General features: G+C 35.5%; 1 protein-coding gene across 10 annotated transcripts in view; it reads left to right on the forward strand.

The window, feature by feature from the left end:
* Positions 1-7266: 7266 nt before the first annotated feature.
* pde1ca (phosphodiesterase 1C, calmodulin-dependent a) overlaps positions 7267-25546 on the forward strand; it is a 203505-nt gene continuing 185225 nt past the window's right edge. For 4 of the 10 annotated variants that reach the window (XM_073940951.1, XM_073940954.1, XM_073940957.1 and 1 more), the window contains exons 1-3: positions 7327-7437; positions 14022-14073; positions 20497-20618. The gene's annotated coding sequence lies outside the window, so the exon portion shown is untranslated. Of the gene's footprint in view, positions 7438-14021; positions 14074-20496; positions 20619-25546 lie in introns of all 10 variants that reach the window. The other 6 variants (XM_073940952.1, XM_073940959.1, XM_073940962.1 and 3 more) reach the window with 2 other exon arrangements.

A 25546-nucleotide genomic window follows, 5' to 3' on the forward strand; every position in this document is an offset into this window, starting at 1 on the left:
TTTCAAAGAGATCTGCCTGCATGGAACCACACATTTTGTTTTTATTAATATTATTATTATTATTACTTTGTTTGGACTCTTAATGCTTCTAAGATCATTAAATATCGCCTATGCCAGGATTAACAATGCAATATTTGTGTGTGTAAAACTCATTTTAATTGTAGAGAGATGTTTTGTATTGTGTTGTATATGACAGTTGCAAACTATGTAATCATATTATCATTTGGATGCCAAACTCTGTCTCACGCTGTGGAATTGGGGTGTATATATAAACTTCTGTGTGTCTTGTTAAAATAATGAACATTAAATGTTAAAATAAGCTTCAATTTTAAATGAAATAATGAGATTTAGACAACAACATCCGCTGAGGACACTGAATGTTGTCAGAGTCGTTGAGTTTTAAGAAAAAGGTTACAACGTCTACATATTTATTTTACATTTAAAAAAGAAAAAAAGTTTAATATTTAAAGAAAATGTCAGATAAAAAAAATAATTTGTGAATAAAATATGGATTTTAGGAGTTCAGAGAAAAAATTTAATTGCACAAAGCATATGTACGTAATAATAAGCAATTAGAAACAATTGTTTAAATTTAATAATTAATATAATAATAACATTAATATAATATTCTTTTAATGGATTTGTATTATTTTATTTAATTGTAATATCATGCTGTAAGTTTAATTGTTTAATCATTTATTTATTTGTAAAAATTCTGTGAATAGATTCCAATTTAAATAAAATTAGGACTGTGAGAATTCTGAGAAAAACTAAGAACTGAATACAAAATATATAACGTAAAATATATTATAATATATATTTATATATACATACATACATTTATTTAATTATATTAATAAAATAATAATAATAATAATTATTATTATTATTAGGGCATCACAGTGGCGTAGTGGGTAGCACAATCGCCTCACAGCAAGGTCGCTGGTTCGACTCCCGGCTGGATAAGTTGGCATTTCTGTGTGGAGTTTGCATGTTGTCCCCGTGTTGGCGTGGGTTTCCTCCGGATGCTCCGGTTTCCCCCACAAGTCCAAAGACATGGTATAAGTGAATTGTGTAGGCTAAATTGTCCGTAGTGTATACGTGTGAATGAGTGTATGTGGGTGTTTCCCAGTGAAGTGTTGCAGGTGGAAGAGCATCTGCTGTGTAAGTTGGCTGGATATATAAGGAAATTTTCACGGAATGTCTGATAATATTTTTTTCTTGGAGAAAGTCTTATTTGTTTTAATTTGGCTAGAATAAAAGCAGTTTTTAATAATAATAATAATAAAAAAAACATTTTACGGTCAAAATTATTAATTATTTGCCCCTTTAAGCTAATTTTTTCGACAGTCTGCAGAACAAACCCGTTATACAATAACTTGCCTAATTACCCTAACCTGCCAAGTTAACCTAATTAACCTAGTTAAGCCTTTAAATGTCTCTTTAAGCTGTATAGAGGTGTCTTGAAAAATATCTAGTCAAATATTATTTACTGTCATCATGGCAAAGATAAAATAAATCAGTTATTTGAAATGAGTTATTAAAACTATTATGTTTAGAAATGTGTTGAAAAAATCTCTCTGTTAAACAGACATTGGGGAGAAAATACACAGGAAGGCTAATAATATAATTCTCTAATTATCTAATAATCATAATAATAAATGTTTAATTGTAATATCATACTACTGTGTTTCATTTTAAATTCATTCATTTGTAAAAATAAATAAATAAAATATAAAACTTTGCAGTTAGATGAAAATGACAGATCAGAAATGACTGTGAGAAGATGTAAATATAAAAAAATAAATAAAATGCAAATTCATCAATTTGCAATTTGAAAAATAAAGCCACAATTCTGAGATGTTTTATTCTCAGTGTGTTTCTATACTAGTAGAGGGATTTCATCTTAGGCTGTACATTGACAGCTTCATGTTTCCTCTTTTGTCTCAGGCAGAATCCCTTGATTAGATTGTAATGAAACTATAGGCGAGTACAAATGACTGTTTTATTAAGAACAAGATAGGAAGAATCTGGACTTGATTACAATCATGAACACGCTTGGTCTGATGAGAAAAAAATTGCTGCATGATTTAATCACTAATAAAGCAAAACGTGATTGAGAAATTAATGCCATAAGTAGTGCAAAATAAAGAAATAAAAAATAGAAATGATATTTTTCCTCAGTTTTAAAATGTATTTAGTTGCTGCTTGTGTCCCATAACGTAAAACTGCAACATGACATGAACAATTCTGCCCTTAATCAGTGTTCAGCACAAGGTTATTATCATTTTGAATTTTTCAATATTTTTAAGTACTATTTTTTAATAAGCTTTTAACTTCAGATTCGTTTTTGTTCCTTGATTAATGGTTTAGTTTTAATTTTGTGAACTTCTATTTCGTTTTTATATATTTCAGTTTTATTTATTAGTAATTGTAGTTTATCAGAGTTAACAGAAAATGTCTAGTTTCAACCGGAGCAAAGTTTAGTGTTTTTGCAGCTAACGTTAACTCTTCTGCTGACCTCTTAGTAGTAAAAAAAAAAAAAAAATAGATTGAAGTATAACAAGGCCTTTAGTCTTAGTTTTCATTTAGTAAAACAACATTTGTTTAGTAAACTCCAGCATGGAAGAGCCTGACTGGTTGTGATCCAGTAATTGTAGGCCTAGCAGCTGCATGGATCTCAGGCATCCACCTCCAGATACACACTAATGGACAATCTGTGCAGAAATTTGGAGGAACCGAGGAGAAAGGACATAGGGTTGGTCATTAAAGATTCTGTCATCGACGCTAAAAAAAAAAGATTACTGCTGCTTGTTCAAACTACCTGTTTAAAATGAGCTGAAACAACACAATTCTTGTCATTTCTTTGACCAATTTATTTGTTTTCTGTTCAGTCTACTTAAATAAGTAAACCATTAAGTTAACTTAAGTGTTTTGTATTGGGACTAAAGGAATTGTTTTAGTCCAACTACCTGGTTAGGGGATTTGTAGTTCTCTGCATGCTTTGCGTAGGATTGAATTAAGAGAGGGAAATGTTGACAATAAAAGTAATCTTAGGCGTAATAAAAAGACTTGTTAGAGTTTATTCTTCACTTTAGTTAGATTTTTATGAAATGCTTTAAGCTTTGAGATTACCACCGTGCAGAAGCACCCGTGCTTTGGGTGTTGGCTAAATTAGCAAAAATGCAGCTTGCTGCTTTGCTCAGTGAACAATAACTGTCCTAAAATGAGTTCTGAGATCAGTCTCAATCAACTGTAAATGTGACTCATGCTTAAAATGGCTCTTTTACTTCATTTAGGATAACTTCAAATAAAACTACTTTTGAAATGCACGACACATAATAGACATACATGATTTTATCTGACCTTTGAGATTAAGTTCAATAAAATTACAAATATTTTTAAACATTTGTTTGATAAAATCATGTTGGACTCGCCGTGTTGGTGTGGGTTTCCTCCGGGTGCTCGGGTTTCCCCCACAGTCCAAAGACATGTGCTATAAGTGAATTGGATGAACTAAATTGGCCGTAGTGTATGAGTGTCTGTGTGAATGAGAGTGTATGGGTGTATAATAATGATCAGATAAGAAATTTAAAAAACAGTTAGCTACTAGAATCAAAAATAAAGCTGGAATAACTGAATAGATATTATTTGTTATGATCCCTAGTGATCTAGTGGCTACAAATCATTGATAAACACACACCTCCACCTGGACTATAATTCTGTCATGTAACGAACTACGAATTCCGTCATGCACTTAATACACACCAGTTTCTGATTCAATTTGATTTCACGCACACACACACAGCCGGAGGATCATTATGGACTGAATACAGCACGCGTGCACACAAACACACACACATCTTTGCTGAGTCTTGTTTAACTGTACTGTGAGCATTACGACATGATATCCCTGCCTTGCCTTACTGTGTTACGCTGCCTACCTTTGACCGTTCGCCTGTTTATTGACCACAACTCTGAATTTTCTGAATACATATGTTTGCCTTGTTGACCGTTGCTTCTCCTAATAAACCTGAATTTTGATCCTTAACTCTTGTTAGCGTCCCCTCCCATGACATTATTAATATTACGATAACACCCTTTGGATAAAAGCAGAAATGTTGATTTTTGATTTAGACCATGCTGACCGCTCATTATCCCTCACAAATTATAATTTTGGTGTCTTAAAAAAAATGCATTTATCTTTTTCAAATAAAATGTATGCATCATTAATGGCCCCGAAAGATTTAAATATTCATCTGCATTTTGTATTTAATTAAACATAAATAGCATGTAACCTAAATTGCCATTATAAATGGTTGTGAGTGAACGTTGAGTTTGCATCCAGATGGGTTGAATAACCTCAGGCAGCTCACGTTGTGCTGCCAATTGGGAAGGACTCTGGTTTTTTGTGGGTAATTCATGCAAAAATGAATGCGCATAAATTAACCAAGTCTATTTGCGTCATTTATCTGACCTTACAGTAGAGAGGTTAAGGTTTTGGTGTAAAGAGATATTCACTGCTAAAGCCTGTGGTCATTGAGATCTTGGGAAAAAATAAATAAAAATATCAGCTTAACTGCTTCTGGTCAGTGACCAAAAAGAAAAGGTCATCAAAGTTTGCTTTTAGTCAAGTTATAAGTTAGATTAGTGGGAAGGAAGTAGGGTCAGAGGTGAAAGGAGCTTCGGGCAATTTGGTCGAACACTTGAATTTCGGATCATATAAATAAATAGATGTGATATGAAAGTCTTCATCTTTAGTCTTTATCGTGTGTATGCTTTCCTTTAAAATGATATATCAGAAGCTATGCTGTAAAAATAAATCTGTTAAAATGCAAAAAAAATGCACTGCAAATTTAAAATAATCATATTTACAGCAATTTTACTTCAATCGATTTTAAGTCGAACCAAAGTAATTAAATTATTTTTCATGGTTTATAAAAAAATATTTTACTTTAGAGTGGATTTTTCCCCCCTTGATTAATATTAAAATACATTTTAATTTTCAACCAATAATTAAAATATATTTTTTGAGGGTAATTTATAAATTTAGCTGTAAAAAAACTGCAGTAATTGTTTAGGTTGGTCCAAAGCAAGATTATACTTTGATCGAAGGTTTTTCTTTTACTGTTTTTACCGTTACAGACATTTTTTCAGTGTATGATTGTAGCAAATATTTCTTTATATTAATAATAAACCACAAAGACCTTCTATAAGCATTTGCTTATGACTAACAAGTAACATGATATAAGAGCTCATTTCAGCATTATTCTTGTTTGACATGCAGTGGCCTTAAAGTTGAGTGTTTCTGAGCAACTTTTCTCTCTCTCTCTCTCTCTGTGTTACAAGGGCTAATTGCTAGGGATGAGGATTTAATTACCATAGTCCTTGATGAAACACTCGTTTTCTTGTTTAACTCTCAGTTATGAGTGCAGAATTAATTGCAGTGCTCAAGAGAAGCAAAGTAATCAGAGCCTTTATTATTGAGTTCAGAATACAACGCAACAGACAGCTGTCTGTTTCAGAGAGCTCTTTACTGAGAAACGATACCGCATACTGTGAGTTCACTAAATTAGAGGTTTAACCTCATTGCAAAACACATCTGTTTTTTTTTTTCTGTCATCTGTCTTATTGATTCCAGGAACAGAACATGTTTTTATTGTTTGGCAAATGTTACCCATTAAAAACTAGTTTTTAGTTGAAAACAACATGCTTGCATTTGGAAATTAGTGCATTAAATCATAAAAAAAAATAGTTTTATTCTACAATCTTTAGACTTGTTTTTTTCTGTTCAGCAACTGATTTATACTGTGTAAAACAAAAAGTCACTTAAAACCATGCAATGTATTAAAAATATTATATTTTATTATGAAAATTAATGTTAACAACATTGGCATGCTTGTCAAATGCATTTGCGTGTGCCATAGCATTGTAGCTATTAGCACCTGTACATTTCAATTTCAGTCTACTGTCTAAAATAATTATCATATACTGAATCTTATAACAAACTGACTGATTATTTAAGTATTTTTTCAACTCTGAGGAAAAGCTACAGATGCCATACTGAAAATGGAGTTAATGAATTGTCAAAAGTTCAGTAGCTGCGCCACGTCTACCGTATGTCTCAGATTCTCACTCCCTCTCACCCAATTTCCTTCTAAACTGAAGCTGTGGTCACACTAGGCTTCCCCCCCCCCCGTAATTTTCGCAGGTTGCTGCGACGCAAAGTTCAAGCTTGGTGAACTCTGACCTGCGAAATCGTTCACTAGACTGCGTGAGACCAATCAAGGATCAAAACATGACCTCTCTGGACAGAAATTTAAAATATGGAGCAATCGCTTGCTTTTCAAATGTCTAATCATCTTGTTTAATCCCGCCCCTTTTCGCAGAGCCGTACGACATAATTTCGCAAACTCAAACTCTGGTGTGACCGCAGCATTGCCATATTGAAATGTAATGACGCAAAGACCAGCTGACGATCTGTGCTACCTCATCAGAATGTGCTACCGGTCGCTCAATCTGTCTTATTTCATCTGAAAAATACAGGGTTAGCACATCTTGTCAGCTTCAAATGTCAATCGGAATGAACTACCACTCTAATAAACAAATTAAATATAAAACTAATGAAATGAAAAAGGCAGTATTTCACTCTGATAGACATTTGAAGCGGCTACGCCTTTTTCTACATTGTTTAATAGAGTTAAATTTCGATAGATATTTGAAGCTGTCAATAGGCCTATATGTGCTACCCCTGTTTTTACATTCTTATTTAATGTGGAAGATCATTCTGATAGACATTTGAAGATGACAATGTGCTAACCCTGTTTTGGTACATGAAACATGACAGACTAAGCTAACGTTAACGGTTGCACATTCTGAGGAGGAAAAAAAACAGATCGTCAGAACACCGGCAGCTCGTATTCCTGCAAAAATCTGTCGGCGCCAATCAAATTAGAAGAACACACCTTATAACATTGTGAATTGGGCTAAAGCTTTGAATAAATTGTAACAAAAAAAAAAACGACAACAAGTTATGGACTGTAGCTTTATTCTAGTTAATGAAGTCACTAGTTCATAAATTGAACTAAGTAAGTCACGACAAATGTTTTCTTAAGCAACTGTACATTTGCAAGGTGTGAGAGAACAGCTCAGAAGTAAAACATGTTTTCTTACCATTTGTTTCTGGAACACGTTATTATTAAATATTATTATCCTGAAACATTTGACAGTATGGCCTACAAGTCTTAATTCTATTGCTGGTGCGTCGAAAATGCAGCCGTTGCCGAAGCTGAGGCAATGAATTGTACAGTGCGCATGCGCGGGAACAAGGTAAACCTAAGTAAATTTCTGCTCTGCTTGGTGGTCAGTACGACAGAAATATTTGGAAAATGTTTTTACCAGTTTTAAAGCCAATTTGGGTGCTTGGATTCAGAATATGTAAGTTTCCTACAGATGTGTGTAGCCTACTGTTTGATTTAGTGTTGGTGTGTGTGCGCTTGTTTGTGTGTTTGTTTGTATGTGTGTGTGTGTTTGTGTGTGTGAGCGCGTGTTTGTGTGTGTGCGTGTGTGTGTGTGTGTGTGTGTTACGCGCGGCTGCATGCTTTTAGTCAATTAGCCTTTCGGGAGGAAGAATTTGATGACAGATTAATGTTTCCTTCAGCTTCATGCTTCGTGTGCTGAAAATGAATATGTTTTGTGATTACATTTCATTTCCACTTTCATTTTCCTCTGGATCACAACATCAAACGTTCAACATCTGTGACAGACTGACATGTATCTCCAGAGATCCAGTCAGCCTTATATAGCTTGACAGATGACTGCTAAAAGATTCATTTTTATATTAAGATTAATCCAGGCCAAAGACATCATTGCAATTCCTGGAGAACTGTTATCATTTCTAATAACATTTTAAAAGAATCTGCTACAGGAAATATATACATCTAATGTAATATAATTAAATCAATTGCTATACAAATGGTATTTTCAAAACAATATTTTTCAATCATAATACGTTTACATTTCTTTTTATTTCCCCCCAAGCAGACAGTTTCTTTACGAAGAAAATATGATGCTAATATTTATTTAAAATAAAATAGTACGGATAAATAGATTGGAATTAAATTATTTGAATCATGTATGACAAATCCTGTAATATTACATACATATTGTAAAAACAAAATCATAATTTACCTTTAAATTGCATAGTAACATGAAACTGGCATTGATCAAAATCAATCTTGAAGAATGTTTCTTTATGCTCCTTTCCATCAAAGAAGCTTTAAGCATATTGTATGTGTTATTTATGTGTTTTATTAATGTTTTATGCTCAGAGGATAATGGCAATGTAGTGCTTGCACAAACCTGTTTTAAACCTGCTTTCTGACTGTTTAAAGCTTTTCTTGATCAACACCAAATGGATAAACACCATCTAGGATAATATCATACTTGTTATTTTAATTATGTACAAACTGATATTATGGTGGACAGCATGCCACTCACATTGAAAACACAACAAAAACATGTTTTGACAGTCCAAAATCATTCACTGCACAGTGAAGCCAATTAAAAAGCCAACTAGAGTAAACATATCATTCAACTTATTTAACAATACTTCACCCAAAAATTAAAATTCACTCACTTTTAGATGTTTCCACATAGAAAGCAGTTACATGGCAATATATGCAAATTGAATAAATGACAAACAAGTTTATATTTGGATTTCACACAAATAAAATGCATGTCATTTACAACATGTATTTAGAAATGTTGCAAAAATGTCTGTTTTCATATATTGTTAAAAACTATTTAAATTGTTCAATTATGTTCAAATATATTAGCTATAATTATACAAAAAAACTGCTCTAAAATGTAGAGTATTAATGGCAGCCAGTACATTTACAAATTACAAAAGCACTCATTCATTTTCTTTTCAGCTTAGTCCCTTTATTAATCAGGGGTCGCCACAGCGGAATAAACCGCCAACTTATTCAGCATATGTTTTACAAAGCTGATGCCCTTCCAGCCACAACCCAATGCTGGGAAGCACCCATACACTCTTGCATTCACACACATAAACTACTGCCATTTTAGCTCAGTTCACCTATACCGCATGTCTTTGGACTGTGGGGGAAACCAGAGCACCCATGCAAACACGGGGAGAGAATACAAACTGCACACAAAAATGCCAACTGGTCCAACCGGGGCTCAAACCAGCGACCTTCTTGCTGTGAGGCAAACGTACTACCCCCACTGCTAGTTTTACAGCACATTTGTATGTATTAATTTACAATGATTAATTTATAATTATATACTATATATATGTGTGTGTATATATATATATATATATATATATATATATATATATATATATATATATATATATATATATATATATACATACACACACACACACACACACACACACACACACACACACACAYATATATATATATATATATATATATATATATATATATATATATATATAGTTGAAGTCAGAATTATTATATATTTATAAAATAATCTTTTAATAATCCTAATCGAGGTAAAATGATTTTGATTTTAGGCCAAATCGCCCAGCCCTACCGCTGACTGCCTGGAGTTCAGAGCCAATTTTCAAACACTTCTTATACCTGTCCTGATCTGTCCTTATGCATAAACTGCTGATTTGACTTTAAAATAACTACACTCCTGCTTGAAAAACGATTAAAACTTAATGTAATTGTGGCATAATAAATTTTTTTATTTTTTTTAAAAATTGGGATTTCCTGTCCACCATTATTAACCATCCTCATCAGTTTCCTGTGCTGCACATGTAAGTTGCTATGGTAAACACTAATGTTTGGGAGAAGCGCATACATTTCAAACTGTGATCAGAACTCACTAGAACTACTTGTGCGTTTCAACAAAAACAATGCAGCCAATCAAAATCAAGTATTTCAACAGACCATAGAATAAAACACATTAATTGTCATATTAACTCACCCCCAACTTAGAAAGCCTTTAAAAATCATTTTAAGTGAATTTGATCATGCAGCATCGATTGCATGCATAAGTAAGATATTTAAATGAACCATTAAAATCTGCCTCATTTGACACATGGAGGTGTCTGAGAGTGTCGAGGTGGGCAGGACAGACCCACAATTCACTGGCTCTGCGATGCACTCTGCCAATTACCTGCAGTTAAACCAGCTAGATAGTCTGCTTGAAGCTAACACAAGGCTTTTAGCAGCTCAATCATACAAACCCTTGAACAAGACATCTGATGCCTGGAGCGCAGCCGTGCGTGTCAGAAGCTGTAACAGAAGTGTATTGGTTTATCGGGCCTGTTGTCAGAGTGCTAGAGTTTCTTACAAGTGTTTTCTGCTCTCACTAGGATGAGCGAGTAACTGGAGCTGAACACGTAGAGCAGAACCCATGGAGCGTGAAGCTTATTTTCTTTCGCCAACTTAAAATAAAGTCTTAGGAGCTCCTCAAATATTCATGAGGACGACTCCTTCCTGCTTTTCTTTGTGATCTTAAATTAAATAAGCAGATTGTTTTACACCTAACCTTTGTATTGCACTTACAGGTGATTTAGGCGTTCAAAGTACAAAGACAGCTGCGATACAGTGGTACTCCAAAAGCGATAACTATAAGATCAAGTCTGAAAGTGATTTTATTGTATCATCTTAAGACTCTTTCCTTTGGTTTCCACAGTTGCCTTAAACCTAAAGTACCAAACTGAAATAAACGTCTGAGCTGTTTTAAATAAAAGAAATTTACACTTACTGAATTTATCATTCATTTTATTTGTACAGTAGGTGCCTTTCATGACACTCAAGGACACCTTATGTAACCCCGCCGGTCCTACGCCACCCAACCTGCTCCGAACTGGTATCGAACCGGCGATCTTCCGCATGGGAGCCGGGTGCTCTACCAAGGAGGCTAAAGACCATGGCCTCTAGCATCTGTTGCTAGAGCACCTTTAGAGGTCAGAGGAGTGAGGTTTACCTGCACAGCACACACTAGCTGGCCTTCGTGACACTCACCCCCCTAAACCTCACTCCCATCCAGGACACGGCACCAATGTAACCCCGCCGGTCCTACGCCACCCAACCTGCTCCGAGCTGGTATCGAACCGGCGATCTTCCGCATGGGAGTCGGGTGCTCTACCAAGGAGGCTAAAGACCATGGCCTCTAGCATCTGTTGCTAGAGCACCTTTAGAGGTCAGAGGAGTGAGGTTTACCTGCACAGCACACACTAGCTGGCCTCCGTTACACCTACATCACGGGACACCAAACTTGTTCCTGGAGGGGCGGTGACTTGCAGATTTTAGCTCCAAACCTAATCAAACACACCTGAACAAGCTAAGCAAGGTCTTACTAGGTATACTTGAATTATCCAGGCAGGTGTGTAGAGGCAAGTTGCAGCTAAACCCGGCAGGGACACAGGCCCTCCAGGACCGAGATTGGTGACCCCTGCCCTACATAGTCATAAAACCGTGACAATACAATAAAATAAAGACAACAACAGACATTAAAGGGATATTTCACCCAAAAAGGAAAGTTTTGTCATCATTTACTCACCCTGTACTTTTTTTAAACCCAACCCAGGCTTATTTTGAAAATGTACCCCTGTATACCTTTCTGGAGAGCACCAAATACATCAAAGCAGCTGCGTTTTTGCAGTTTTTGTTTTTTTTCGAGTCCACCAGAGGGCACTGTGTACACCTTTTGAGTTGTCAAATTTCTCTCAGCCTTTTGCGCCTAGTCTTCTCCTGTAAATCCACCAGAGCCCGCTGTCAACTGACTGACTGACCGATCGACTGACCCACCCTCCTCCTTCTCTAAACCCAACCAATAGTGTTTTCAAAAGCAATCCAGAAAAAGAAAAGCCCTTGCAGCAGCCTGATTTTTACCACATTTTCAGATTTTACAACATTCTCACCCTGTTATTTACTTGTTTATTTTTTTTGTTGGCTTCTGTTTTTTTATACCTACTTTCTGGAACCGTTCTTCACCAGACTCAAACCCCGTCGTTGTGGTCAATGTCGTTCCATGTCACAAATCCACCCATGTACGTGTCGAGCCACTGAACAACAGCCTCTAGTAACAGCTGAAAAGCCATCCACATGGAGGTAAACGGTCAGCTGGTAAGCGCGAAAAGGAACGCCATCATACCGCCCCGTAGCGTTAATTTTAAAGACAAAATGCAGCCATACGTTATTCTGGCTACATAATTCGCGAACTCCAGAAATGTATGTAGGACTACATTTTCAGAATGAGCCTATGTTGTTCAAACCTTTGTGTTTCTTTCTTCTGTTGAACACAAAAAAAGACATTTTCCCATTAAAGCATTGACCATTCATTTCCATAGCATTTCTGTTTTCCATGGAAGTCAGTGGTTACAGCTTACAGTTACAGCTTTCTTCAAAATGTCTTCTTTTGTGTTCAACAGAACACAGAAACTCAAAGTTTAAAACCACTTGATGGTGAGTAGATATTAATTTTTTTGTTGGGAGATTAATGTGATCTAAACTACGCTCAGACAGAGTGATCATCTGGTTATTGATCACCTCCCTGACTAAGGCCCTTCTCCCCGATCACTCAGCTTAGATGGCCAGCCAGCTCTAGGAAGAATCCTGGTGGTTGCAAACATCTTCCACTTACAGATGATGGAGGCCACTGTGCTCATTGGAACTTTTAGAGCAGCAGAAATTTGTCTGTAACCTTTCCCATCCTTGTGCATCGAGACAATCCTGTCTCGGAGGTCTACAGACAGTTCCTTTGTCTTCATGCTTGGTTCGTGCTTTGACATGCACTGTCAACCCTGAGACCTTATATAGACAGGTGTATGCCTTTTCAAATCATGTCCAATCAACTGAATTTACCACAGGTGAACTCCAATTAAGCTGCTGAAACATCTCAAGAATGATCAGTGAAAACAGAATGTACCTGAGCTCAATTTAGAGCTTCACAGCAAAGGCTGTGAATACGTTTGTAAATGTGATTTTTTTGGCTTTTTTATTGTTTATAAATTTGCAACAATTTCAAAAGTCTTTTTTTTCACATTGTCATTATGGAGTATTGTGTGTAGAATTTTGAGGAAATATTTAATCCATTTTGAAATAAGGCTGCAACAAAAAAAACGTGGAAAAAGTGAAGCTCTATGAATACTTTACGGATGCACTGTAAATACCTATGTTTGAACAGGTACTGTAAGTTTAGATGAGATTTAAAAACTCAAAGACTTGAACTGTTTTTATAGGAAGTGCATTATATAGGGAGCCACATAACCAGAATCTCATGACCCCAGTGTGATTTTTGAAGCACGTAAGAGAAAAAAGAATTTAATCTTACAATTTGGGATGGAGTATGTAAAAGAAGAGGGCCTAAATAAATGAAATAAAACTAATTGTTGAGTGGCGCAGTAGGTAGTGTTGTCACTTCACAGCAAGAAGGTCGCTGGTTCGAGCCTCGGTTGGGTCAGTTGGCGTTTCTGTGTGGAGTTTGCATGCTCTCCCCGTGTTCGCGTGGGTTTCCTCCGGGTGCTCCGGTTTCCCCCACAGTCTAAAGACATGCGGTACAGGTGAATTGGGTAGGCTAAATTGTCTGTAATGTATGTGTGTGAATGAGTGTGTATGGATGTTTCCCAGAAATGGGTTGCTGCTGGAAGGGCATCTGCTGCCTAGAACGTGTGCTGGATGAGTTGGCGGTTTATTCTGTTGTGGAATAAAGCCGAAAAGAAAATTAATGAATGAATAATTATTGAGTACTTATTAAAAAAATTACATAAAATGTAATAGGAAGTTAAAATGTAAAATAGGAGCGAAATGATCCAAACTGGAAGTTTTGGTGATAACTCTGGCAGCAGCATTTTGTGCCAACTGTTAACTGTTAACATAATGACATTCTTGACTTTTCATTGCACTCATTATTAAGATCTCTGAAGCCCAAAAGCAGCAATTTGCAACCCTCGTTTGAACTTCAGGCCCCAGAAAGGATTTGAAGCTTCACTAAAATATTTCTGTTATTTGCAGGCAAGGCAGGGAAGATGAGGATGGTTTATAACGGCTGTCTACTTTAATAAAGGTAATCCTGGTTTAAAAACACATAACACATACTGTATCAGCTTTACCACAGCAAATACAATTATAGACAAAGAATGTTCAAACTCTGTGCTGAAAATAACACGGAGAGACAGGAGAACATAATCAATAACTATGGTAACAGATCAGTGGAAGGAAAAACATGAAAATCACTGAAGCTTATATATAAAAATACATAAAGTCTAATATTTAAAGTAGCATTTTTATAAATAATGTATATTACATTTTGTATGACCATATTTATTTAAAAAACATTATTTTTAAGCTCGAAGATGTAATGCTTTTCAATGATATTTTTAGTACTTTTATTTTCATAGAATCTTAATGTATTTCAAATTGTATTTTCATATATTAGTATTACTATTTTCTCCAAACTACTGATGGCATTTCTTTTAAATTGAATAAATAAAATTATTCATAAATAAAAAATAAAAAAGACAATTGCCATTGTTTAAAAAAAAGATCTTAGGTTTTTTTTTAATTGAAAACAAAAAATTCTAAATTCAAATTAAGTTTGTTTTGTATAGCATTTTTAACAATAATTATTGTTTCAAAGCAACTTTACAAAGGTGCACATTATTGCATTACAATCAAAATGGAAATGTTTAGGTTATTAGTTACCATCCATAACTTTATTTGTTACTGATAACTTTAGCTAATTAACAAATAGCTTTTAAGAAGTGTTTTCGGAACTTCAATGAATAAAACAAATATGTACATTTTACTCAAACCAATAAATAATAAGTCAAGAGAAACTAAAAATTATCTAATGAACAACTCTTTCAATTGATGGTAATAATGGTAAAATAAATCTAATTGTAAATGTTATAAAAGCGCAACGGCATCTAATAATATTTATTATTAAATATACAATTATGTAATTATATGAAATAAATCAATAAATATAAAAAACACTGTGCTTATTAATAGCATTACTAAAAACAAATGATTAAAAATATTTTTGATGATTGTTTTGTTCATTTTTTTAGCTTAAGTGGTTCTCAAAGTGGGGGTTGGAACCCCTCGAGGGGTCGCAGGACAATAAAGGGGGGACGCCTGGTGATTTCCAAAAATCTATTTTTTTTTATTAAACCATAAGAATGACCATATTTTATCCATAACCTACTGAAGAGAAAAAAATAGTTGTTTATAGTAACTATGTACTAGGTAGTTACTCTAGCAGCTTATAGTTCTATTGGATTGCGACCCCAATACATTATATTAAAGACACAGCAATTGCGTCAGATGCAGCAGATTGATTTTATAACACCAATTTAAACTTTCTGGCCCATTTACAGCACTCAGACATAAAAAATAAAAATAAACGAAGAATAGACTTGTGTCTATTGGTGTGTGTGTGCACACCAATATGTATTTATAATCCCCTCCGATGATATTGGGGGTCAAGAGTCACTGGCATTGTCATTTTGGGGGTCGCGGGCTGAAAATTTTGGAAACCCCTGGCTCAAATAAAGAAAAATCGTCTTTTTACTAAAGAAAATCAGTAGGGTTGGTAATGAAGTTTGTAAATTTTGATTGAACTAACTCTATAAAAGATGGCAAGTGGTCATCAAGTGGTCTCCTAATTGTTGCAACAAAGGCTCATTGTGAAAATGTACCCTGTATACATTTATGTAGAGCATGAATTATGTAGCCAGAGCTACATGTGGCTGCATTTCGTTTTTAAAACGAATGCTATGATGCCACCGACGGCTTCTGTTTTGTTTTTCCGCACTACCAGCTGACCAGTTACCTCCGTGTGGACGGCTTTTCTGCTTTTACCAGTTTGCCCAGTGGCTCGTCACGTACATCAGCAGATTTAAGGTGCAGAGTAGAGTTGACAGCAATTATGGGGTTTGAGTCTGACGAAGAATGGTTGAAGAAAGCATTTTGGGGGGTTAATCGGTCAGTAGACAGCAGTCTCTGGTGGAACAGCAGGTCCAGAAGGCTCTCACGACAGAAATTTGAGATCTGAAAAAGCATGTACCTCCTGAGATGTATTTTACACTTTCATTTCTCAGAAATGTATATGGGGTACATATTAATAATAACCCTTGGTTTAATTATTTCCATAGTGCTATAAAACTGTTAATGTACATTTTTGGAAGTTTGCTAACAGGTTAATAACTAATCCTATAGATCAGCATGCTCATTTATCAAGGACAGTTCTGCATTATTTCTTCATTGATCTACTTGCTATCTAAGAGAACAGAAGAGAGGTCTCATTGAGGATTTTTTTTCCTTGACCTACAACACAATCCACAGCACAATCATCACCTCTTACACATTTAATCAACCACTTGAGCTCTTACTGGGGTGCTAACGGGTGTAAATTGACTAAATGCTTGAGGCGAGCATGTTGTGGAAGCACAAAAGTCACTTTTTTATAAACCCGAGTTTGGTTTTGTGGTCTCTAAGCATTTCAGAATCAGATAAATGGAGCTTTTATCCTGCTACACCCACTCACAGATGGAGGAGTTCACCTGAAATGCTTCGTCGGCCTTGAATTTTTATGTCTTTCCAATCTGTCAGAGTGTAAATGTAGCCTGACCCTGGATTTTTATGTCACTTGTTGCATTGTTTGAGTGAATCACTAACTGGCCATGGACTGAATATGCAGCAGTTCCGTGGAGAAAAAAAGAAAACACCATTTCTTACATATTAAATAGTCTTGTTATGGAAGCCCATCTGTTGTGATGCGATGATTTCTTTTTTACCTGAAATAATTAAAACAGATTTTGAGAGCTTCATACCGTATATAACCTTTAAAAAACAAAGAAATCTGTGATTGTTATGTAAGGTTGTTCTAATTGAATGTTATTCTTACTTTTTTGTTTGTTCTGTAGATCTGAGATTTGATATTTTGATTAATGCTCTAGCTGGCGTTCTTCACACTGAAGGTGAATGTGGACTAATGTGTTACAAAAATGACCAAGCAGCATTTTTTAAAATGAACACAGGACATAAGCATTTGATCAATTTCTTTAAATCAAAAATTAATGCAAAATACAGAAGATAATAAATGCTCAGAAATCTCTTTCACCCCAGGCTAATTGCGGATACGTATCCAGGTCTACATTTCTGGGGACAGCAGAATATGTGTTACGTACGGGATTGTAAACAGGAACAAAAACAGGTGTAGAATCCAAGTGCAGATTTTAATGATTATTGTGCAGTGAAAGTGGCAAAAATAAAAAAATCAAAGTAACAACCAAACGAGGAACTTAAACAGATTAACTCGAACTGGACTTTAACAACTGAGACAAGATACTAGAGCAAGATCACATACCGACGACAACGACCAACTGACAAACAGAGGATGAATAGTTGAATATATAGTCCAGGTAATCAATGGTGAACGGAGACAGCTGTGGTTGCAAATCAGTTTATATGACAGACCGGGTGTGTGTGCGAAAGAATGTATGGAAATGTAGTTCTTAAGCCACTGTAGTTCGCTGGGAGTTGCTGGCGAACTACAGTGGCATCTGGTGGACAACCACAGTCATGACAATATGTAACCGGAAGTACGTCTGCTCACTGTTTTTTTTTTTTGCAAATCCACCAGAGGCTGCTGTTTGCTTTTTAATGATATAATATTCTTGTATAAATCCACCAGATTTATATACACTTCAACCGACCAGGGGTGCGTTTCCCAAAAACCAAAGTCCCTTTATAGTATTCTATAGCCTTTGATTAAACCCATATATAGAAAGGATAATGTATCAGTTTGTTATATTACAGGCCTAATGAATTATTACATATTAAAATATATCTGTCATGATCACAAACGACGTAACTCGCAGCTGAACTACCATAGTGCTATGCATTGTTTGGGGAAAGAACAATGTAGTGATGAGTGTTTCCCAAAACCTGTAGTTTCTCTGTCGCAGAACCATCGTTTGAACTACCTTAGTTATAATGCAAAACGCCTATAAAGATGCTCTGAAAGGGGTGGAGTAACTACTTCTTTAGAGAAGAACCGCATCATTTCTTATAAGTTATTCCTTAATGTTGTCCCTATACAAATCGGATGTATGGAATCCAGCATTTCTATTATAGTGAAATACTATGAGGCGCCAGAAAGTCAAGTCAAAAAGTCAAGCGAACGCAGAGAGACTAAATACTCTTGAGAGACCGAATGTACACGTGAGAGAGACCGAATGGACGCGAGAGAGGCCAAGTGCATGCGAGTGAGGCCGAGTATTGGCACGCAAGAGAGACCGAATATTGGCACACGAGGTCGAGTATTGGCGTGCGAGAGAGACCGAGTATTGGAGCGTGTGAGAAACTGAGTATTGGCGCGGGAGATAGACAGAGTGGATGCAAGAGAGACCGAGTGGACACGAGAGAGACCGAATATTAGTGCGCGAGAGAGACCGAATATTGGTGCCCGAGAGAGACCGAGTGGACGTGAGAGAGGCTAGGTGTACGCGAGAGAGACTATTAAACTTACTGTTATTAATCAATGAATGACAATTCAGCTTTCTGCTCTGAATATCGAGTAATTATTTTACATTTTATTTAATTTTGAGCACTTGTTATTGTGTCTTGTTCTTGTTATCAGACAAGCTTTAAGGATTTTTAATTTCATTTTTAAATATTATGTACCATATAATGCCCTGGGGACACAAATGGCACTGAGTAGTAGGAATGACCCAATAACAAATGTTTTGGTGATATAAATTTGAATTGAGAGAGAGATTTAGCATACCGAGCCAACTTTAGTTCAAGCTTTAATTTTCCAACATGTTTAGGGGACATCTAATATTAAGTTTCATTATTTTGTTACACTGCTGTAGCCTACTGCAAAGGCACTGCAATAAAAAAGATTGGAGCTGCCATCACATCAGTGAGTTCACAGAATTTCCTTTTCTGTTGCAATTGTTTTGTAATTGGCTAAAAATAACCCCTTTTTTAAAAACTCTGCATAAAACCAAATTCCCTTTATAATAATCTATAGCCTTTGATTAAACCCATATAAAGAAAAAATAATGTATCAGTTTGTTATATAACAGGCCTAATGAATTATTACATATCGAAACATATCTGTCATGATCACCAGCGATCGTAACTTCACACATCTGTTTGCACCTGTGTTGACCATTGCTTGCCTGACTTCCTCAATAAACCTGCATGTGGATCCGAACTCTGTTGTCAGTGTCACTCCTCGGGTTACAATAATAGTGACCTATATTTAATGGTGCTCAACATGTCTGCTCAAAGTTTAATACACTGTTTAAGTATAAATGCATTTTTCAAGATATTAATCTATATTTTTTATTTTATTTTATATACATGATCACTTTTACTATTTTTTAGGACACACCCGAGTTATAAATTGCATTTTAAAGTGAGCAAAACTGCTCAAATTATTCTAAATAAAGTGCAAATTATAACTTTACAAACGTTACAATTGTAATAACAAAACCTGCCATTTGTACGTTAAATAGAACTCATGGAAACAAATTAGTAAACACAGTATTGTTAGTAATAGTGAGTAATAATAGTAACTTTAATAGTCTCTCGGTCTCTCTCGCGCGCCAGTACTCGGTCTCTCTCATTTGCACTCGGCGTCCACTCGGTCCATCTTGTGCGTCAATATTCGGTCTCTGTCGCACGGCTCTATACTCTCACGTCCATTTGGTCTCTCTCGTGCGTACTCAGTCATTCAGTCTTGCTCGCGCATACTCGGTCTCTTTCATACGTACATTCAGTCTTACTCGCGCTTATTCGGTCTCTCTCGCGCATACATTCGGTCTCTCTTGCGCATACTCAGTATCTCTGCGTTCGCTTGAATTATGTCCACTCTGGCACCTACGTAAGTTGTTTTAAAGAAAGCTGGAAACCTGTAATAATTGACTTCCAGAGAATTTTTTTTTCCTATGATGGAAGTCAATGGTTACAGGTTTTCAGCTTTCTTCAAAATGTCTTCATTTCATTTATATCAACAAACTTAAGAAACTTATTACGTTTTTAGAACCACATGAAGGTAAGTAAAAAAAATGGGTACATTTTAAATTTTTGGGTGAACTACCCCTTTAACATTCTGTCAAACCTTTTGTTTGTTTTCTACTGAACAAAGTTAGTCCATACATGTTTGGAATGACGAAGTTAATGAATTTCACTTCAAACAACCCCATAAATAATGGCAAAACAAGTGCGTTCATCAGTTTCCCTCACTGCGACTTCTTGAATTAAAGGTGTGGGTAAACTTTCACACTTGTGTATATGTAAATCTATAAAAAGTGCATGGTGTAAACAAACACACATACACACACACACACACACACACAAATGTGAGATTCAAGACATGCAGAATCATCACTCTCACATTTGAATCTCAGCAGGTTTACAGCAGGGCTTTCTGGGTAATCATGCAGCTTGTTTTTTTTTTTTTTTCCTGCAGGTGGCTGATGAGAGATTTGGAAAACAGGTGCTGAGAAACAGCTGAATGGGAACCATCACATCAGGAGATCACACTGCGGTCATGTGGGACTTTGTCTATACGTCCATACAGCAATTAAGCAGGTGTGTAATAAAGGGGGCGGTCCTCTCCCACGGCTCTCTGCCCCGCCCACATTTTTTACATCCCGAATGGGTCACCGTCCTGGAGGAATTGCGTATAGCATTGAACTATTATGACAGTTTAATTATCACCACAAGTGAGCTTCCGTATATGAACGCGAGACACATGACACAACCCTTCACCTCTTCTTTACAAGAACATATATCCAGAAAGCATTCATTTTCACTTGAAAGCACTCATCTAGGTTTAGATCTGACACCTGCTGATGCTGTACAGAATCTTAGTGAAAACAGATCACAGCAATAAGGCTCAAATATAAAGGACACTTATTTTTTTATGTTTTTTTTTTTACGGTTGCTTAGTGACACCAGGCTCGTAGCCTTCAGGTGAATGGTCTTCTCTCATACAGCACGATGGAAATTTTTTTTTTATTGTGCATTTGTTTCACCTGTTATGCTGGGTAAGACGCTGTGGATGTCTGAAAATGAATGGGTAACACTTTAGAATAATGGTCCATTAGTTAATGGTAATAAATAATCTTGTAAATCATTTATTTGTCATAGTTCAACATAACCTAATGCATTATTAACATCTAACGTTGTGCTTGTTGACATTAGTGCACGTTAACAGAGTTGAATAAATACCATAATAAATATTGGGTGTCACAGTGGCACAGTGGGTAGCATGATCACCTCACAGCAAGAAGGTCGCTGGTTCGAGCCTTGGCCAATAATATCCAGCTGCAGGCCCGCAGAACCACACACGTTTTAGGCACACACAATCTAGGACACACGATTTAGGCAAACCATATATGGTAACTAAATCTTTAGCATTATCGCCAACTATTAAATTTCACAAATATGGTTTCCCATTTCAGTCATTATTATTATTATATCGTAACGATCATTTTAACATCTTTGCAGTTTCTGAACGCAAATTATGTAAATAAAAATAATTGGTTAAATACACTTCTGACTTTATTCATGTGTCTACATAAACAAAGAAAACAGTATAGACCATCTAATTGTTGGATTAAGTGTAATAAACTAATTCAGGATCTTAATATAATCATACTTGGTTAAAATCACTTTGTTGTAAAATATAAAAAGCAAACAACATGTCACTTTTAAAATAAACTAGTTAATCATTTAAACAATATATATATAGTTATAAACTGATTATCCTAACTGATTAAAATTCTAAGTTTATACATAAACTACTATAATTTACTAAAATGTCACAGCTGTTAAATATATATATATATGTGGCGAGGCAGTGGCGCAGTAGGTAGAGCTGTCTACCTACGCTTCACAGCAAGAAGGTCACAGGGTTGCGGGTTCGAACCTCGGCTCAGTTGGCGCTTCTGTGTGGAGTTTGCATGTTCCTGTGCCTTCGTGTGGGTTTCCTCCAGGTGCTCCGGTTGCTCCGGGTGCTCCGGTTTCCCCCACAGTCCAAAGACATGCTGTACAGGTGAATTGGTAGGCTAAATTGTCCGTAGTGTATGAGTGTGTGTGTGGATGCTTCCCAGAGATGGGTTGCAGCTGGAAGGGCATCCACTGCGTAAAACTTGCTGGATAAGTTGGCAGTTCATTCCGCTGTGGCGACCACCCCTGCTAAAAAATCCAGCTTAAACCAGCCTAGCCTGGTTTAAGCTGGACATAGCTGGTTTTGGCTGGGCTCCCAGCCTTGCTAGGCTGGTCAAGCTGGTTTTAGCTGGATTTAGCTGGTCATTTTCCAGCCTGACCAGCTAAAACCAGGCTGGAAATGGCTGGAAACCAGCCTGGAAGTGGCCAAAACCCCTCTAAAACCAGCCTGGTTGACCAGCTAAAACCAGCCAACCAGCCTAGGCTGGTTTAAGCTGGATTTTTCAGCAGGGACGGGTTAATAAAGGGACTAAGCCGACAAGAAAATGAATGAATGAATATATATATATATGTGTGAGTGTGTTTGTATGTATTTATACATTTTTTATTATTAATAGTTCATTTGTTTCTATTGCTAAATTTTGGTTTAAAAACAATTTATTGCTTACTATAAAATACTACAGTATTAAATGTGGGAAATCATTAATTAAAAGGTTATTAGAAAATTAAGCTAATAAACACTATTAAATAGCTTGAGTAAATATTAATATAGTGTCATACATTTGTTACATGTAAAAAGATTTTTATTACATATAATGTATTATTGCTTACATTAACTTGCTATTATTTCCTTCATCATAAATTAATCCATTATATAAATTAAACCTGTCCAAATTAGATCGTTCAGCAAGGCCAGCAAACGTGTACCTGCCATATTATTGTCAGATAATAATGACTGATCAGCTATAATGACTGATTAAAAACTGTTCTGTCTATTATATTGAATGGCTTCGGAAACAATGCTCCCCATTCGGCCGTCTCGATCACAATATTTGTGAAATAAAGTAAAGTAAACACTATTGTTTATTGTGTACACTATTTATTAATCATATATATAAAAATATATTGATGATGATGTTCAAAAAGACGTTAATAACATTAACATCCGTCGTTACCATTTATGGTTTGCCTAGATTGTGTGTGCCTAGAACGTGTGTGGTTCTGCGGGCCTGCAGCTGGATATATCTCGCCTTGGCTGGGTTAGTTGGCATGTTCTCCCACTGTTGGTGTGGGTTTCCTCCGGGTAATCCGGTTTCCCCTACAAATCCAAAAACATATGGTAGGCTAAATTGGCTGTAGTGTATGTGTGTGAATGGGAGTGTATGGATGTTTCCCAGTGATGGGTTGCAGCTGGAATGGCCTCTGCTGCGTAAAACATATGCTGGATAAGATAACGGTACATTCCGCTGTGGTAATCCCAGATTAATAAAGGGACTAAGCTGAAAAGTAAATGAATGAATGAATAAATAATTGTTTGTTAATGTTAGTAAATACATTATTTAACATGAACTATTCATTCATTAATTTTCTTTTGGCTTAGTCTCTTATTTATCAGAGTTTACCACAGTGGAATGAACCGCCAACTTATCCAGCATATGTTTTACACAGCGAATGCCCTTGCAGCCGCAACCCAGTATTGGTTAACACCCATACACTCTAACATTCACACACACTGTAAATTTAGTTGATCCAATTCACCTATAGCGCATGTCTTTAGACTGTGGGGGACTGTGGGGGAAACCGGAGCACCTGGAGGAAACCCACGCCAACATGGGGAAAACATGCACTCGGCACTCGAACCAACAACCTTTTTGGTGTAAGGCGATAGTGGTAACCACTGAGCCACCATGCCACCTTAACATTAACTAATAGACTATTTTTTAAAGTGTTACCTATGAACATAATAATACAGTATTACTGTTTCTTTCAAAAATTATTTTAATGTAATTTTTTACTTTATTTTTGGGGTGAATAGAAACATTTATACATACATAATCTTGTTTTTTGTGCAAATTCAGATTAATTTTTTTTACAAAACTAATTTATTTAAAGTTGAAGTACAAAGTAAAAGTCTTAACTGTTCTTTTTGATCAATTTAATGCGTTTTTAAAACAACTTGTCCGGTTCAAGGGCTACATGATATTGGAAAAAAAAATGGACAATGCAAAATAGATTTTTTTTCTACAATACCTGTATATATTACTATATTAATACAATTTCACCAGATGACTTGAATCTGCTCTATTTGATATGGAAGCCCGCCCGTATAAAATAAAAAAATAAAAAAATAAATACAATGTAAAAAATAAAATTATAAAATCAGAATTCTGAGTTATAAAGTCAGATTTTGGAGTCATAAAGCCAGAACTTTGAATTGTAAAGTCATAATTGTAAGTTATTAAGTCAGAGTTGCGAGTTATAAGGTCCAAATTGTGAGTTTAAGTCAGAATTGCAGGTTATTTACTTATATACTTAACTCGAAATTCTGACTTAATAACCTGCAATTCTGACTTTAGAATTTATTTATAATTATTATTTTTTTATTAATTCAGGGAACTCGGGAACGGGCTTCCATAATTTGGAAAATGTTCATTATTCATTATTTTTTATTTTTACATACACTTGACCTCAACTGCGATGATTTTGTATTGAAGTGTATCAGCATAAATGATAATAAACCCATTATAAACCATAGATAAATACAACAGCGCAAAGATACACAGAAAATAAACAATGCTATACCAGTATCTTGGGAGTCTTACAATATTCAGGCACTAAAAATGTAATAATCAAATGTAAAATAACGCCGTAAAGTCTTCATTGGGCAAATGATTACATACAATTAGTTATGTATATACACACATGATAATTCCTTGTGTCCAAGTGGTTTAAATTACCTTGAAATGCTTACCGAGTTAAAAAAAAAAATGCAAACATTAACTTTTCATTGACTCCGCAATATAATGAAGTGTGTTGTGTCAACTGTAATCCTGCAATGAGACTATTGCGAATGTGCATATTAAGATATCAATGCTGACACAATATATTGTGCAGCCCCTTTATCAAACAAACTGCTATGTTATAGAATCATATATTATATCCAATAATATTAGATCTGTTTACAAATTTATAAATATCACTTTAAACAGAAACACTGAATGGCTTATGCTCGAGTTTGTGTACGTGCTGTTTTCATCTTATGAGGGCTAATCAGCGAGTGAACTGAAGTGCCACAGGGTTGTAACAATATACCAGTGAATGGTTGCGTCACTTAAATGAGCTCAAAGTCCCATTTAAAAGAGCTCTTTTGAATGAGAAAGTAATAAATGTGTGCAATTGTATTCAATTGGTATAATGATTGCTATCTAGAGTTGTTTCAGGAGTAAGTGGACCAGAAACATAATCAAGTATGTCAATACAGACAGTAATTCTTGGCCAGCAAATGCTAAATTCACTGCTATACTTTATACTGTTGTGTTATTGTGGTAGAAACAAACATGTAGTCA

This window comes from Danio rerio, chromosome 24, assembly GCF_049306965.1.
Source record: "Danio rerio strain Tuebingen ecotype United States chromosome 24, GRCz12tu, whole genome shotgun sequence".
NCBI classification, from domain to species: Eukaryota; Metazoa; Chordata; class Actinopteri; order Cypriniformes; family Danionidae; genus Danio; species Danio rerio.